At 37.8% G+C, this 15,957-nt stretch overlaps 1 protein-coding gene across 1 annotated transcript in view; it reads left to right on the forward strand.

The window, feature by feature from the left end:
- Positions 1–15,957, forward strand: part of CACNB4 (calcium voltage-gated channel auxiliary subunit beta 4) — a 334,518-nt gene that overhangs the window by 54,602 nt on the left and 263,959 nt on the right. The gene's annotated exons all lie outside the window — the stretch shown is intronic.

A 15,957-nucleotide genomic window follows, 5' to 3' on the forward strand; every position in this document is an offset into this window, starting at 1 on the left:
GGAGGAGGTGGAGGGAGGAGAGATTTTGGAACTGAAAATAAAAATTTGATTAAAAAAATAGCACACTTAAAAGAATTAGCACAGAAGACAACATTAAAAATATATTTGTATGTAGTACAACTTGGAAACAAAGTCAATGAATGGAATCTATTGTATGATAAAAATGCTGCACCACTTGGTTACTTTAAACAATAAATTTACTTGTTTAAAATGATTCAAATACTGTCATTGTCCAGAAAAAAATTGAACAGATTAATTGAATTATTATAAAATAGAATTGTTGGAATTTGTTCACAGAAACACTTTTTGACTGCATTAATGCTTTTATGCCCTTGTACTCATATTCAGAATACACAGAAGTAAAAATGGGAAAAAACTTTCCAATATCTGATTTTCTCCTTATTTTTTCATTCATAATCACACACTTCAAAGCCTTTTGACCCCATAATTTAAGAAAAAAAGCTGATGTTCAGAACTTCCAATAAGAGGAAAAAGAGATATTTTTTTCCTGTTTTGAGAATGGCAAATGTTTCCCATCAGAGTTTAAACATATTCTTCCATATGTTGTGCTAGCTGGTTCTTTTGGCCCAATTATGTGGGTAGCACATAGGTAGTGTCCTCAAAGAAGTCATTAATGCATTCTGGAAGCTCAGATCTGTTTTGAAGTCATGAGAAATTTCACTTACAAGCTGCCAGAAAGAAAGTTTATGAATCAGTTTGGAATACTTCTAATAATGTCTGATAATAACTTGTTGCAACAACATTTCTATCGAAGGCTGCAGAAGTAAGAATCTTAGCATCTCTTCCACCCTACCCCCATTTTACAGATTAGGAAATTCATCTCAGAACTAGTTACTAATCCAAAGTCACATAGCTAGTAAGAGTTGAAACTAAGACTGAAGTCCATGTCTTTTGATTAAAATATCTGGGGACTTACTATTTTACCCATGCTGCTATTCCCTATAGAATAATAATAATAATTTTCCAGACAGGACCTGTTAAGTTTCTTGTAAGGAAACTCCCTCTACCAATATATATGGTACCTGCTCTGCAATTTTTAATCTTAGAGAATTGCCCAGGATGCTGAAAGGTTGTTATAATTTTTATTAATATGTTAATTCATATACTGGAACTATTAAGATTATGGTACTTTAGTTTAATTTTGAATAATCCGCAAAATGAGAGCTTCTTACTTAGCAGCAGCAAAATCAGGATGTGAGTTTTTATCACCCAAGGTAATTTATGCAGAAATAGAATGTGGAAACTATATTCTGCTCTTGTTGACAAAAGTATATTCAGTTTTCCTAAGAATAGCAAACGAAAAATAGTTATATCTTTTGCTAATGAAGCATGCCCTAAGTTTTCACAATACATACATTATTCATGATCTATTAATTGTCAAAGCCAATAGCATTTTCTCAGTCCTTATCCTTCTTGGTTTCTCTGAAGCAATTGATACTGTTGACCATTTTCCTCTTCCTAGAGGCTTTCCTCTTTGGGTTTTTTGTCTTTTTTAAAAAATTCAATTTTATTTCATTTTCAGCTTTCAGTTCACTCCCTCTCACCTTCCCCTCCCCTGCATTGAGAAAATAAGAAAAACAAAAGCCATACAGACATGTGTAGCCAATCAAAGCAGATTCCCACGTTAGCATGTCATATTTATCTGTCTGTCTGTCTGTCTATCTATCTATATATCTACCTACCTATACATACACACATTTCCATATATATGTATATATAATGCCTCCACCTGCACTCTGAGTCTGTCATCTCTCTATCTGGAATTTGGTAGCTTGTTTTATCATGAGTCCTCTGGAATCATCATTGGTTATTGTGTTGATCAGAATTCCTAAATCTATCAAATTTATTTGTCTTTATAATGTTATTGTTATTTTATGGTTTTGTTCATTCTGTGTCAGTTCATATAAGTCTTCCTAGTTTTCTCTGAAACCATTATCTTCATTCTTTCTTTTTTTTTTTTGGTTAGGCAATTGGGGTTAAGGGACTTGCCCAGGGTCACACAGCTAGTAAGTGTCAAGTGTTTGGTCTGAGGCCAGATTTGAACTCAGGTCCTCCTGACTTCAGGGCCAGTGCTCTATTCACTGCACCACCTAGCTGCCCCATCTTCATTATTTCTTATAGTGTAATAGCATTCTATCACATTCATAGACCATAACTGGTTAAGCTATTTCCCAATTGGGGGTTATCCCCTAAATTTCCAATTCTTTGCCATAATGAAAGAACTTTTATAAATATTTTCTGTACATATGGATCTTTTCCCTCTTTCTTTGATTTCTTTGGGGTATAGGCCTAATAATAGTATTGCTGTGTCAAAGGGTATGTACAGTTTAATAGTTTTTTGGGCATTGCCAAGTTGCTTTCCAGAAAAGACTAGACCAATTCACAGATCAATCAACAGTGTATTAATGTTCCTATTCCCCCATAGCCCCACCATCATTTGTTATTTTCCTATTCTACTCACCTTTGCCAACCTAGTGGGTGTGAGGTAGAACCTCAGAGTTGTTTTAATTAGCATTTCTTTCATAATTAGTGATTTAGAACAAATTTTTGGCTATTAATGGCTTGGATTTCTTCCTCCAAAAACCATTTATTAATTGGGGAATGGCACATATTCTTATAAATTTGACTCAGTTCTGTATATGAAATGAGACCCTTGTCAGAGAAACTTGCTGCAAAGATTTCCCCCCAGTTTTCTGCTTTTCTTTTAATTTTAGCTTCATTGATTTTATTTGTGTAGTGTTTACTTTTAAGAAATCAAAATTGTCCATTTTTTCCTCTTTAAAAATTTTTTTTTTTTATATTGTGTTTTTATTTATTTTGTTAAACATTTCCCAATTTCTCTTTAGTCATGGCCATCTACTTCTTTGCAAGCTCCCTTTTTCTAAAGATTCAATCAGCCAAACCCTCTTAAAATCCTTAACTTGCTTTTTGCCAAGATACTGGAGCAATATGATGGCCCTCATGCTTGTGTGGTCCTATCTTCTGCTGGTTTATATCATTTATGTCTGACACAAAGTTATTCATACAATCGCAATAGCGCAGAGCCCCCAGTTAGGAACATTTCTAACATTCACATAAAAGTTTGTCTCTCTGTTCCAACTTAAATTGCTGAATTTCTCTAGCTAATCACTGGCCTCTCAGCTATTTTTTCCTCTTGTGGAACTCTGTCTCTATCCTGTGGTCTCATTGGGCTTTCTTGACACTGTGCTCTTCCAGTTCTCCTGCTTGTACAGCCACTCATTCATATTCTCCCATGCTGGGTCCTCATCATCGCTGTGCTATCTTCTATGCAAGGGTATAACCCAGTATCATCTTCCCATGTGATTTCCTTTCCTTCTCTTGAGTCTTGTATTTGAAAGTCAAATTTTCTATTCAGCTCTGGTCTTTTCATTAGGAGTGCTTGAAATTCTTCTATTTCGTTAAATGTCCATTTTTGCTCCTGAGGAATTTCACTCCGTTTTGCTGGGTAGGTGATTCTTGGTTGTAATCTTAGCTCCTTTGTCCTCCAGAAATATTATATTCCAAGTCCTCCAATCCTTTAATGTAGAGGGTGCTAAATCTTGTGTTATCCTAACTGTGGCTCCATGCTGATTGAATTGGTTCTTTCTGGATGCTTGCAACATTTTCTCCTTGACCTGGGACCTCTGAAATTTGGCTATAATATTCCTGGTAATTTTCTTTTTGGGATCTCTTTCAGTAATCAGTGGATTCTTTCAATTTCCATTTTATCCTCTGGTTCTAGAATATCAGAGCAGTTTTCCTTGATAATCTTTGACAATTTCCTTGATAATTTCTTGAAAGATGATATTGAGGGGGCAGCTAGGTGGTGCAGTGGATAGAGCACTGGCCCTGAAGTCAGGAGGACCTGAGTTCAAATCCGGCCTCAGACCAAACACTTGACACTTAACTAGCTGTGTGACCCTGGGCAAGTCACTTAACCCCAATTGCCTAAAAGCAACAAAACAAAACAAAACAAAAAAAAAGAAAGATGATATTGAGGCATTTTTTTTTGATCATAGCTTTCAGCTAGTCCAATAATTCTTAAATTATCTCTCCTCAATCTGTTTTCCAGATCAGTTGTTTTTTCCTATGAGATATTAGTAATTTTCTTACATTTTTTTCATTCTTTTGACTTTGTTTTGTTTCCTGATGTCTTCAGCTTCCACTTGCCCAATTCTGATTTTTAAGCAGTTATTTTTTTTTCGTTGAGCTTTTGTAACTCCTTTTCTATTTGGCCATTTGTACTTCTTAAGAATTTTTACTTTTCAGTGAATTTTTGTGCATCTTTTTCCATTTGGCCAATTCTGCTTTTTAAGAAATTCTTTTCTTCAGTGGATTTTTGTGTTTCTTTTACCATTTTGCCTATTCTGTTTTTTTAAGGTGTTACTGTCTTAATTTGTTTTTGGTGACTTTTTTTTCCAAGCTGTTGGCTAATTTTTCATGTTTTTCTTGCACTAGTCTCATTTGTTTTCCAATTTTTCCTCTACCTTTCTTATTTGATTTTAAAAATCCTTTTTGAGCCCTTCTAGAAATTCTTTTTGGGTCTGAAGCCAGTTTGCCTTTTTCTTTGAAGCTTTAAATGTAACTGTTTTATCCTTGTTGTCTTTTGAATTTGCATTTTCATCTTCCCTGTCACCATAGATTTTTCTATGGTCAGGTTTTTTTTGTTTGCTCATTTTTAAGCCTATTTCTTGATTTTTTAATTTTTGTTAAAGTTGGGCTCTGCTTCTGGGTGGAGGGGGCACTGTCCCAAATGTCAAGTGTTCCATGCTGCTGTTTTCAGAGCTAGTTCTGGGTGTGTGTAAGTTTTCATTTCTTCCAAGGAAGTATGATATAGGGGAGATGTGGTCACTACTCTCCTTGTCTATGTTTTGGTATATGAGTGACTACAAGTACTCTTTTCTGTTCTGGAACTGTGACCAAGGTCTGTACTCCCCTGTGGCTGCATGCACTGGTCTGCTAGTGCTCTTCTTCACCCTGGAGTGCACCTGGGAACCAAGTATTGGAAATGCAACAGAGTCCTGCACCCAGTGCCAGCAAAGGGTCCCATATAATATCTTTCTGACCAGTTGCCCTACCTCCTTACCATCTGTGGACTGAGAGCTTTGGAAGCTGCTGCTGCCTATTCAGTTGTCTTTAAGGCCCACTGCTGGCTTGTCTGGGTGCAGTGCTCCACTCTCATCCTGGGGGAGACATACATTTCCTGCCAACTTTCTAAGCTGTCTTAGGTTGGAAAATTGTTTCACTTCTGTTGGTTCTGTTGCTCCAGAATTTCTTTCAAGGCATTATTTTAAAGTTGTTTGGAGGGGAATTTGTGAGAGGTCAGATGAGTCTCTGCCTTTACTCAGCTCTCTTGGTTCTGCCCCTTGTGCCCTCTTCTTTATAGAATTCCTAGGTATCTTCAAAGATCATTCCAAATGTCACCTCCTGCCCAGATACTTCCTAGCTGCTGGTGCTCTACCCTCACTGAAATCATGTAAGCCACACCTCACCCCCCATAACATGGTATTTAATTTTTATGTATACATCTATAGATTATAGACTTTTGCAGCACCAATACCTAGCACATAGTTGGTGCTTAACAAATGTTTGCTGATTTATTCACTCGAGAACTTTTCAATAAAATAGACTACATCCACTATTTCTTCTTTTTGTTTCTTAATCATCCTAAATACTCATATGGATCTATGACCCCATTTATTTATTCCCTCCAGTGATGTAACTTGTAACCTGTCTTTCCTGATTCTGTGGCATACAGTAGTCACTTAATAAATTCTTGAATGAATAAATGAAAGAATATGCTGGCTGAGCATATTCCTTTCCAACTTTTTATTTCTGCATTCTAATCATGGAAGATAAATATGCTAGTTTGTGTTTTCAATTTTAAGATTCTCACTTTGCCCTAAGCCTTTACCTTACATCTTCCAAGGATTTTCTGAAAGCTTATTTAATTTTCTCAAAGCTGGTTTGCTATGTTTATCTACTGTTGCCAGAGACATAAATTGGAATGTTTTCACCCTGTTTGAGCTCGAAGAGCTGTTTCCTTCCTGTTGCCCCTTTACTTTGACTTTCTGCTGTGTTCCTCTGCCCAAATTTATCAGTCAATCTGTAAATATTTATTGAGAGACTAATATGTGTCCTAATACAGTAGCATTAGCAGCTGTGGGAGATACAAAAATGGCACAGATGAACCATCTTTGTTTTCAAGGAACTTAGCCTAGTTGGAAAGAAATACATGCACATGAAAGATAACCAAGAATAAATACAAAGCAGCATATTGAGAGGCAGTGTGCTAGAATGTCAGTCTCTAGCCCCAGCTCTGCTCCCTCTTTGTGTGACCTTAGGCAAGGTACCTTATCTATTTGGGTCATGGTTTGCTCATCTGTAAAAAGTGAGGGGCTTGGACTAGAAGGTCCCTTTTTAGCTCCAGTTCCAATGATACCTGGTTATGTGCTAAATGGTTGGTAGAGATAAATGCTGGGAGATTTCAGAAGGGAGAGATTATTTCAAGCTGGAGTGTTCAGGGGAGGGTTAATAAAGGCAGCAGACTTTAAGATGGACTTTGAAGAATGGGTACTACTTGAAAAATTTTTCTTGAAAAGTGCTTTGTTTAGATACAACAGCCTAGTTTAAGTAAGAGCACCAACCAACCAATAACAAAGTATATTCCTGGAAAACAGTTAAGCAAAACAGCATAAAAGACTACAGGTGTAATAGGACATTTACTGCCGTTAGTACTATTCACTACTACGTTTGCCACTGATAATACTGTTACAAATGTAATAGTACATGCAACTTTAAAAGTTTGTAATTTTTAGTTTGGTAAAAGAAAGTTTGTATACTTTCACTTCCATGTTAGTACCGGTCTAGGCCATTGTATTCGACCTGAATTTTGTTGCCTTTCAATGTTATTTTCATTTGTATAGTCACAGTCAATGTGTGTGTTATTCTTTTGGTTTGGCTTTTGTTCACTCTTGATCACATCGTACAAAGTATCTATTGACCTCAGTTTCATTCACCTTTGGGGGAGGTATGTTAACTAAAGGGTGATTTGAGTGCCTTTGAGAACTGTATAGGCTCCTAGGGGGCAAGGTGGGGTTAGTTCTGGGGTCCAGGTGGTCCTCACTGATGAAGACGGGAGAGCTGTCTTGATCGTTCCTGAGCTCTCGAGTCCCCGCCTTCTATGTCCCCCACACTTGTTGCTCAGTTTGTACTTTGTTGTGGTTGTTCAGTCATATTCAGTTGTATCCGACTCTTCGTGACCCCATTTGGAGGTTTTGGTGGGGTTTTTTTTGGTGAGGCAATCAGGGTTAAGTGACTTGCCCAAGGTCACACAGCTAGTAAGTGTTAAATGTCTGAGGCTGGATTTGAACTCAGGTCCTCCTGACTCCAAGGCCAGAGCTCTATTCACTGCGCCACCTTGATGGAGATACTGGAGTCGTTTGCCATTTCCTTCTCCAGCTCATTTTTACCGATGAGAAAACTGAGGCAGACAGGGTTAAGTGACTTGTTTCACTTAAGTGACACATACCTAGTAATTCTCTGAGGCTGGATTTGGACTCAGGAAGATGAGTCTTCCTGACTCCAGGCCATGTACTCTGTCTGTTGTGCCACCTAACTGTTTTACTTTGTAGATATTTTGTTTTTGGGCAGCAAGTTGATAGAGTGGGTAGAGTGCAGGGCCTTGAGGCAGGAAGACCTGAGTTCAAATCCAGCCTCAGACACCTAATAACTGACCCTGGGCAGGTCACTTAACCTGTTTGCCTCAGTTTCCTCATCTGTAAAAATGAGCTGGAGAAGGAAATGGCAAACCATCCCAGTGTCTTTGCCAAAAAAACCCCAAATGGGGTCATGAAGGGAGGACATGACTGAACAACAGCAACCTTTTTTTTTTCTATATGCATATTGCTTTAACCTGTAGAATATAAGTTTCTTGAGGGCAGCCTCTTTTTTCATTCTGCTAATTTGCCATTGTGGAGAGATGCAAAATGAGCAGATTTCATAGTCCTACTGTTACTGAGCTCAAATAGGTTAGAGCTGCCATGGGATAATTGTGAAGGACAGAGCTGACTCAGGATAGTTTTGCTGTTTCAAAGGTAGCACTGAGTATAGTTGTACCCCCAACACATTTTTGGCTCTCCCACTAAGGACTGCATAGCTGGAGCTGAAGGACTCCCATCCTGTTCTTGCTAAGTTTTATCTTTTCCACTGAGTCATAGCTATTACCCATAATCAAGCCAGCATCCAACTACTGGTTTGCCAACTAGCACAGCCCCTGTTTTCTCTAGGAGAAGCTGGATCTTGTATTTGCAGTCTGAATTTGGCCCACCAGGTTGAAGCTGGAAGGCATCAGAGTTTTTTTGTTTTTTTGAGGGAAACATACACTTTTGCCTGGCTTTGCTGCTGTTTTACTTCCCTCCCTTTCCTTTCCCATCATCCCCATCTGTTCCTTCTCAACCTCTAATGCTCTTTGGAATTAGGATTAGGAATCCAGGTCCATTGCTTATCAACTACTTTCCCAGAATGCTTAATTGTTTGGCTCTGCTGCCTGAGGCAGCATTACTTTGGATAAGCCAAGATCTTTGCCATCAGCATTAATTTTTAGTGTTATTGAAAAACACCTCTTCTACCCCTAAAGAAACTTCTATGTAAAGTGTGGCCGTATAACGGATCACTAAGGGCTCCTGACTTGCATTTTCTTTTATTTTTTTTTTAAATCTCTAGTGGTGAAGGTTGCTAAGTATCCCTGTTTTTTTGTTTTTGTTCTTAGCATGTGACTGAATCTTGGAGTGGGGAGGGTCATTCCCCTTCAAATTCAGCTCTTTAAGACTGACAACACTCATGGGGGATTGAGAGTGGTGGGACGGGTTTGGGTCTTTTCCAGACTCCTGCTGTAGCATCTGGCAGCCAGACTCTGGGGATGATATTGAAGTAGCAGTGCTCAAAGACTCTTGATGTCTCAGCAGGAGGATGGACTCCCTGGCTGTCTTTCAACCAGCTGGGAAAAGAAAAAGTCGTTAATGGGTCTTCTTGGCAGAATGCCATTTACCCCAGTTCTAGTAGTGAAGACAGCACTGCCTCGATAGTTTTTCTGCATGCTTGCTTTCCCATCCAGTAAGCAGGAGAAGGTTGGTGAAAAGTTAAATGCCACTTTCTTTACCTGGAGTGGATTAAGTGGGGGGCAGTTCCTTCTTACTTAGATAAGTGTAGCTGAGCAAAAGGAAGAAGAAGAAGAAGAAGAAAAAGAAAGAACAGAGTGCTCAGGGAGTGGAAGGGCACATTAATGAAATCACTTGTTACAATCTCTTAAAGTTCTCCCAATTGTGGGTACGTATTTCTGTTTTCACTTTGCCGTGGAGTGCACTGGTGCAAAATATGCACAAATATTAGAATCTGAAACAACTTTGGGTAGTGGAGGTGGGCAGATCTATGAGTCTTAGAGAAAAGCATGATTCTCTTCTAATATCAGTGTAAAAGACATTCCCCAATTGATAAAGGATAAAAGCAAGTAGTCCTAGGGGCAGCTAGATGGTGCGGTGGATAGAGCACTGGCCCTGGATTCAGGAGGACCTGAGTTCAAATGCGGCCTCAGACACATACATAGCACTTACTGGCTATGTGACCCTGGGCAAGTCACTTAACCCCATTGCCTAACCAACCCCCCCCAAAAAAAACCAACAAACAAAAGCAAACAAAAAAACCCCAGACAGTTCCTAAAGAAAGAAATCTAAGCTATTTATAAACAATTTTTAAAAAAAGATGCTTCAAATGACTAATAATTAGAGAAATTCAAATTAAAACAACTCTGAGCTTCTATCTCATATCTATCTCTTTGGCAAAGTTGACAATAAAAGAAGAAAATGACAAATTTTGGAAAGGTTATGGGAAAACAAGCACATTGAACCACATTCTTGATGGATCTATAGTCCAGCCTTTCTGAAAAGTAATTTGGAGCTATATTCCCCAAATTACTAAACTTATTCATATGCTTTGATCCATTGATACAACACCACTAGAGTTATATTCCAAAGAGATCAAAGAAAGACAAAAAGGCCATATATATCCATATTTATATCTAGTCATAAAATATTAGAACTCTTTTGGTATTGGCAAAAAAAAAAGAAAACAAATGGGGTATGCATCAATTAGAGAATGGCTGAATGAGTTACGATCGATAAATATAATAGAATACTATTGTGCAGTAAGAAATAATAAAAGAGATGGTTTTAGAGAAACCTGGGAAGACTTGTATGAACTGTTATAGATCAAAGTGAGCACAATCAGGAGAACAATTTATATTATAACAAAAGCATTATAAAAATGAACAATTTTGAAAGATTTAACTCTGATCAGTGCAATAACTAGCTGTGATTCCAGAGGACCAAATATGAATAATGCTATCTGCCTCCTGGCCTAGAGATGTTAGACTCAATATGCAGAAAGAGGCATATTTTTGGATGCGGACAATATGGGAATTTGATATGCTTCTCTGCATATTTGTTACAAGGCTCTTTTATTTTTCCTTTTGGAGAGAAAAAGAAATGCTCAATAATTGCAAAAACAAAATTTAATTATAAATAATATCAATGTAAAAGAGAGACATTGTGGTGTAGTAGTTAAAAAGCTGACCTGAAAGTGAGGAAGACCTGGGTTCAAGTTCTGCCCTTGACACAGTGGCTGGGTGTCCCTTGGCAAATCATTTAACCTCTCAGTGCCCCAAACAACTAAGTCTAAATTACAGATAAAGACACTGATCTCTACCTGCATTGGTAGTGGAAATTTCCTTATGTGGGAGTTCCCTATCCGAATGAAATCCTAACTCTCTATTCTTATCCTATAGTATAAAAATAGTTCTGAAACAGTTTAAGGTTTTGTGCCAAGGTGATTTTTTTTTAAAGCACATCCCTGTCAGTCAATAGACATTTATTAAACACTTGTGTATTTGACACTGTGCTAAGCTCTTGGGATACAGAGAAAGGCCAACAAAACAAATCAAACAACAACAAAAAACCCAGTCCTTCCTCACAAGGAGCTCACACACTAATGGGTGAGAGAAGATACAAATAACTATGTATAAGCAAATATAAACAAGATAAACTGTAGATAATCAGCAGAGGGAAGAAGGGGCATTGGGAAAGACTCCTTGAAGACCTCCAGGTTTTTTCCTGGGGCGTGAAGGAATCCAGGGAAGCTAGGAGGAGGAGATGAAGAAGGAAGGGAGTCCTTGACTACCAACTTTTGGATCACAGAGTGTTTTAGGAGCATATTCTTCAATTCATGTTCAAAGAGAGCCTTTTTCTTTTTTTTTTAAATATAAATTTATGTATTTTTAGTTTTCAACATTTACTTCCACAAGATTTTGAGTTCCAAATTTTCACCCCATCTCGCCCCTCCCCCCACCCAAAGATGGCATGCATTCTGAATATCCCTTCTCCTAGTCTGTCCTCTCTTCTATCTCTTCCCCCCTTCTCTTATCCCCTTCTCCTTCTATTTTCCTGTAGGCAGGATAGACTTCTGTACCCCATTTCCTATATTTCTTATTTCCCAGTTGCATGTAAAACATTTTTTTAAACACGTTTTTAAAACTTTGGATTCCAAATTTTCTCCCTTCCTCCCTCCCCACCCACCCTCATTGAAAATGCAAGCAACTCAATATAGGTTATACATGTGCAGTTATGCAGAACACTTCCATAGTAGACATGTTGTGAAAAACTAACTCTATTTCCCTTAATCCTATCCTGCCCTCTCATTTATTCTATTCTTTCTTTTGACCCTGTCCCTCCTCAGAAGTATTTGCTTCTGATTACCCCCTTTACCAATCTGCCCTCCTCTCTATCGCCCCCCTGCTAAAGAGAGCCTTTTTCTAAACTGGTAAGGTTAAATATGTTATTTTCAGACTTCCTTTTGACTGGTCCATGACCTATTGAAATGGTACTTTCCACACTGGCAAGAGCTTATAATATTTAAAAAACAAAGATTTCCCTCCCCTTCCAATTAGCATAATCATTAAGGTCCGTATACCAGCAGAGGATATCAGAGTGGAAAGACTCAGTATTTGGGAACCACTATTACCCTCTGAACTACAGTTGTATGTGGGTGAGGTACATCATATTATTTAGTTCAACAGTGCCATCTTGTGGTTTCCCCACCACAATCAGTGTTAAATACCTGTAACAATGATTTATTGACAAAGAAAACCAAGAATAGATTGTAAGCTTGTTGAGGGCAAGAACCTTGTGTTAAAATTTTTAATCTGTCCCAATCACTGTACCCCACCCCCAGTATTTTGTACAATGAAGACATTAAATACACAATTTAAGTTAATAATTAATCTTATATTTTCCCTGTGAGTATAGATAGTAGAATTTGTGGCTCTGAATGCACACCCTTTGAAATAACATACTTGACTACTCTCTGTAACTGAGTACTTCCTTTTGGGACTACATGTGAATGGCTGTATAGGTTGGAGAAGAGAGTATGTTCTTAAAAATGAAAGGTATAGTTTGTTTGCAGTGTAGGAAAGAGTAGTACATAAGACATAACGCATGTGATGTAAAGACTAGTAGAAAATCTTGTAATTTAGTGAGACTGTGGATTTGAGTGACATAAGTCAAAAGATTTTTTAGGATACTGATCTTTTCATTTGTGAGCATGCGGGTGAAGAGGTAAAAAGTAAAGTTGAAGCAGATTCCTTCTGCTATGCCCAATACTACCATGCTTATGTGTATGTGTATGTATGTGTGTATACACACACACACACACACACACACACACATGTATATTGTAGTGAATTCTACACTAGAAAGTCAAGAATAAGCATGGCCATGTTTTAGAAGCAGAAGTTGGAGAAGATGAGCAATGGTCTATATGCTCTCCATAGTCTTCTACAGAAGCATGTGGCTTATGTAACTGGATTGTTTCTTGAGTTGTGAATGTGGTCCTGGATAAGTCGCATTTAGTGTCTGTTCCTCTCCTGTCTTCCTATCATTAACATCCCCATTCTTCAAGACCCAGTCCAAGTTCTGACTCCTCTTGGAAGTCCTTGTTGACCAAACCAGCCCATTGTGTCTTCTCCTTCTTGCAAACTGCTATAGCCTCATTTCATCATCAGGTACTTGTGAATTTGGTCTGTCATCTCTATTCTTATATCCCTAATATCCAGCACTATGTCCTATGATTCATATTAAATTGCTATTGAATTAAATTGAATATATTACAGTGTCACCTTAGACTGAATTTAGAGATGAGAGAATTAGGTCACAGGGGAACACTAAAAGTAATAATTGTGCCTATATCAGAACTTCTTTGTTAAACCAGGAAATTAAACATAAATCAGCAATTATATCATGAAGATCACTAATCTTCTTTTCAACATGTGACATTCTAAAATAGAAGGCTCAAAACCCATCCAATGGGAAGTTTCTCATTTTTTATATTTAAAGAATTGCTAATGATATATTTACTCCTTACCAAATACTGTATATGGATTCCATGTTAAATGATTCATAATGGCTTATTGTGTGATATTAGACATTAACTTAGCACCTCAATGAACTCAGTAAAGCAGCTTATTCCTTTTGGACAGCACCAATTGTTAGAAGTTCTTTCTTACATGGACCCAAACTATATTTCTATATAATTTTCATCTATTGGTCTTGATTTTATCTTCTTGGACAATTAAAAAAATTCCCTCTTCCATATAACAGTCTTTCAAATATTTGAAGCACCTACAATGTCTGCCTCTCCTTAGGTCATTTCTATGACAGCTGCATCCTAGTTGATCTCCTCTGGGCTTGTCCTGTGTGATTAATGTTGATCTTAAAATATGATGCCCAGATATAAACACGAACAAGCATTTATTAAGTGCCTACCATGTGCTAAGCATTGAGGATATAAAGACAAAAAATGAAACAGGCTCTACCTTTGAGTTCATACTTTCTCAAAGGAGGCTGTTTGTGAGATATATCTATATCCATCTGTGTATATATTTATGGCTGGCAGCTAGGTGGCTTAGTGGATAGAGTGCTGGGCCTGGAGTCAGGAAGAGCTGAGTTCAGATCTGGCCTCAGATACTTACTAGTTATGTGACCCTAGGCAAGTCACTTAACCTCTGTTTGCCTTAATTCCACTGGTGAAAGAAATGACAAACCACTCCTGTATCTTTGCCGAGAAAACTTCATCTATAATATGGTCCAGGGGGTTACAAAGAGTAGAATTTGACTAAATGACTGAATAAAACAATATGCATACACATGCATGTACAGACAAAACATATAAAAATTAGATTTTTTTTTTTGTAGGGAGCAGGCATGAGCAGATAAGAGAGTTCAGGAAAGGCTTTATGGTCTGACTCCTTCCTATAGTCTTATTAAACCTTGTTTCCCTCCATGTGTTCTTTCAACCCTAGCCTCTTTGCTGCTCCTTGCAAAACACACCTCCTGATCCTTAGTATTTCGTTGACTGACCCCCACACCTGGAATGCTTTCCCTCTTCAGTTCTGCTTCCTACTTTGCCTGATTTCTTTCAAGTCTCAGCTAAAGTACCATCTTCTACAAGAAACTTTTCCCAGTCGTCCTTGATTTTAATGCTTTCTCTCTGAGAACATCCCCAACATATCTTGTAAGTATCTTGTTTGGGCATAGTTGTTTGCATGTTGCCTCCTCCATTAAACTGTAAGTTCCTCGAGAACAGATACTGAGAAGCACATATGAGGCAGAAGTGCACCCTGGCTGTGCTCCAGTCAAAGGAGAGATTACAATAGGACTATTATTTCCTGTGTTTTGAATGTTGCATTTCTTTGAGTTTGATTTCTTTGTTGAACTTTTTCTATGCATCTAGTGTTCTGTGTTCTTTGTTTTAGGGTTTTGAAAATACTCTGGAGAATTAGTATTATCTTACCTTTGGAATCTTGCAGAAGTGAAGAACTTGAGAAATAATTAAGTCAAGATTTCCTATATAATTTAGTCTGAGGTAAGATAATAGGAAATTACTTGGATTCTTAGAGTTTTTCTTAGGGCTCAGGAGGCAATTTGGTGCAATGAAATGAGTAATGGACTGGGAGCCAGGAAATCTACAGTCAAATCCTAGCCCCACTGCTATCTAGCTATGTGGCTTTGGGTAAGTCACTTACTCTCTCTAAGCCTTAGTTTCCCTATATGTAAAATAAGGAGGTTGGGTTCGATGATCTCTAAAGACTATGCTATGAATCTCTTGTCATCAGGGATAATGTTAGTGTATTCTAGGATGCTGTCAACTTCTATGAGGCATTGGATTATGTTAGAGGTGGATCTTTGACATTCCAACTCTCTTTTGAGTGTTTTTTTTTTGTAAAATGGGGTGTTTGTTTTTGAGACTTTTTGTTTTTCCTACTTGAATCTTTTAATTGTGCTTGAGTCTTTGGTTGTTGTGAGAGTTTGTCATTCTGTAATCACAACTTCACAGTCTGGAAATTAAAGATTCTCTCAGTTATCTAGAGAGACCTCTTATAGGTTTAAACAAGAAGTAAATGGGGATCATTTTCATCACCATTAAAGCTTCCAGGAAATCAGGATTGATAGTTGTTTGAGCCCCTGAAGCTGGAGTAGTTGCTTCTAATATAGCTGGTGGAGAGAGCCAGGTTTGGCCCTGACTGTTGTTCTGGCTGTACCCAAAATGGAATTTGAACTGCTTGGGCACACTGGGGCAGCACAGCTTAACTAGAGAGACCACAGCAGCTGTCTTTCCTCTTTATCTTCTCTTTTGTCTTAAAGGCAAGATTTTTTCAGAGAGCTACTTCAAAAGCTATAAAACCATTCCCTTTTCCACTTAATTGCAAACTCCAAGAGGAAGGTGCCACATTCATTGTGCAGAGATTGATAGAAATAACAATTTAGTTTTGTCATTTGTTTCTCATTATAAAAGTTCCTTTCTAAGCTCTGACTGTCTGCCAGTGTCACC

Source organism: Phascolarctos cinereus, unplaced genomic scaffold, assembly GCF_003287225.1.
Source record: "Phascolarctos cinereus isolate Bilbo 61053 unplaced genomic scaffold, phaCin_HiC Scaffold_726;HRSCAF=1367, whole genome shotgun sequence".
In the NCBI taxonomy this organism is placed as follows: Eukaryota; Metazoa; Chordata; class Mammalia; order Diprotodontia; family Phascolarctidae; genus Phascolarctos; species Phascolarctos cinereus.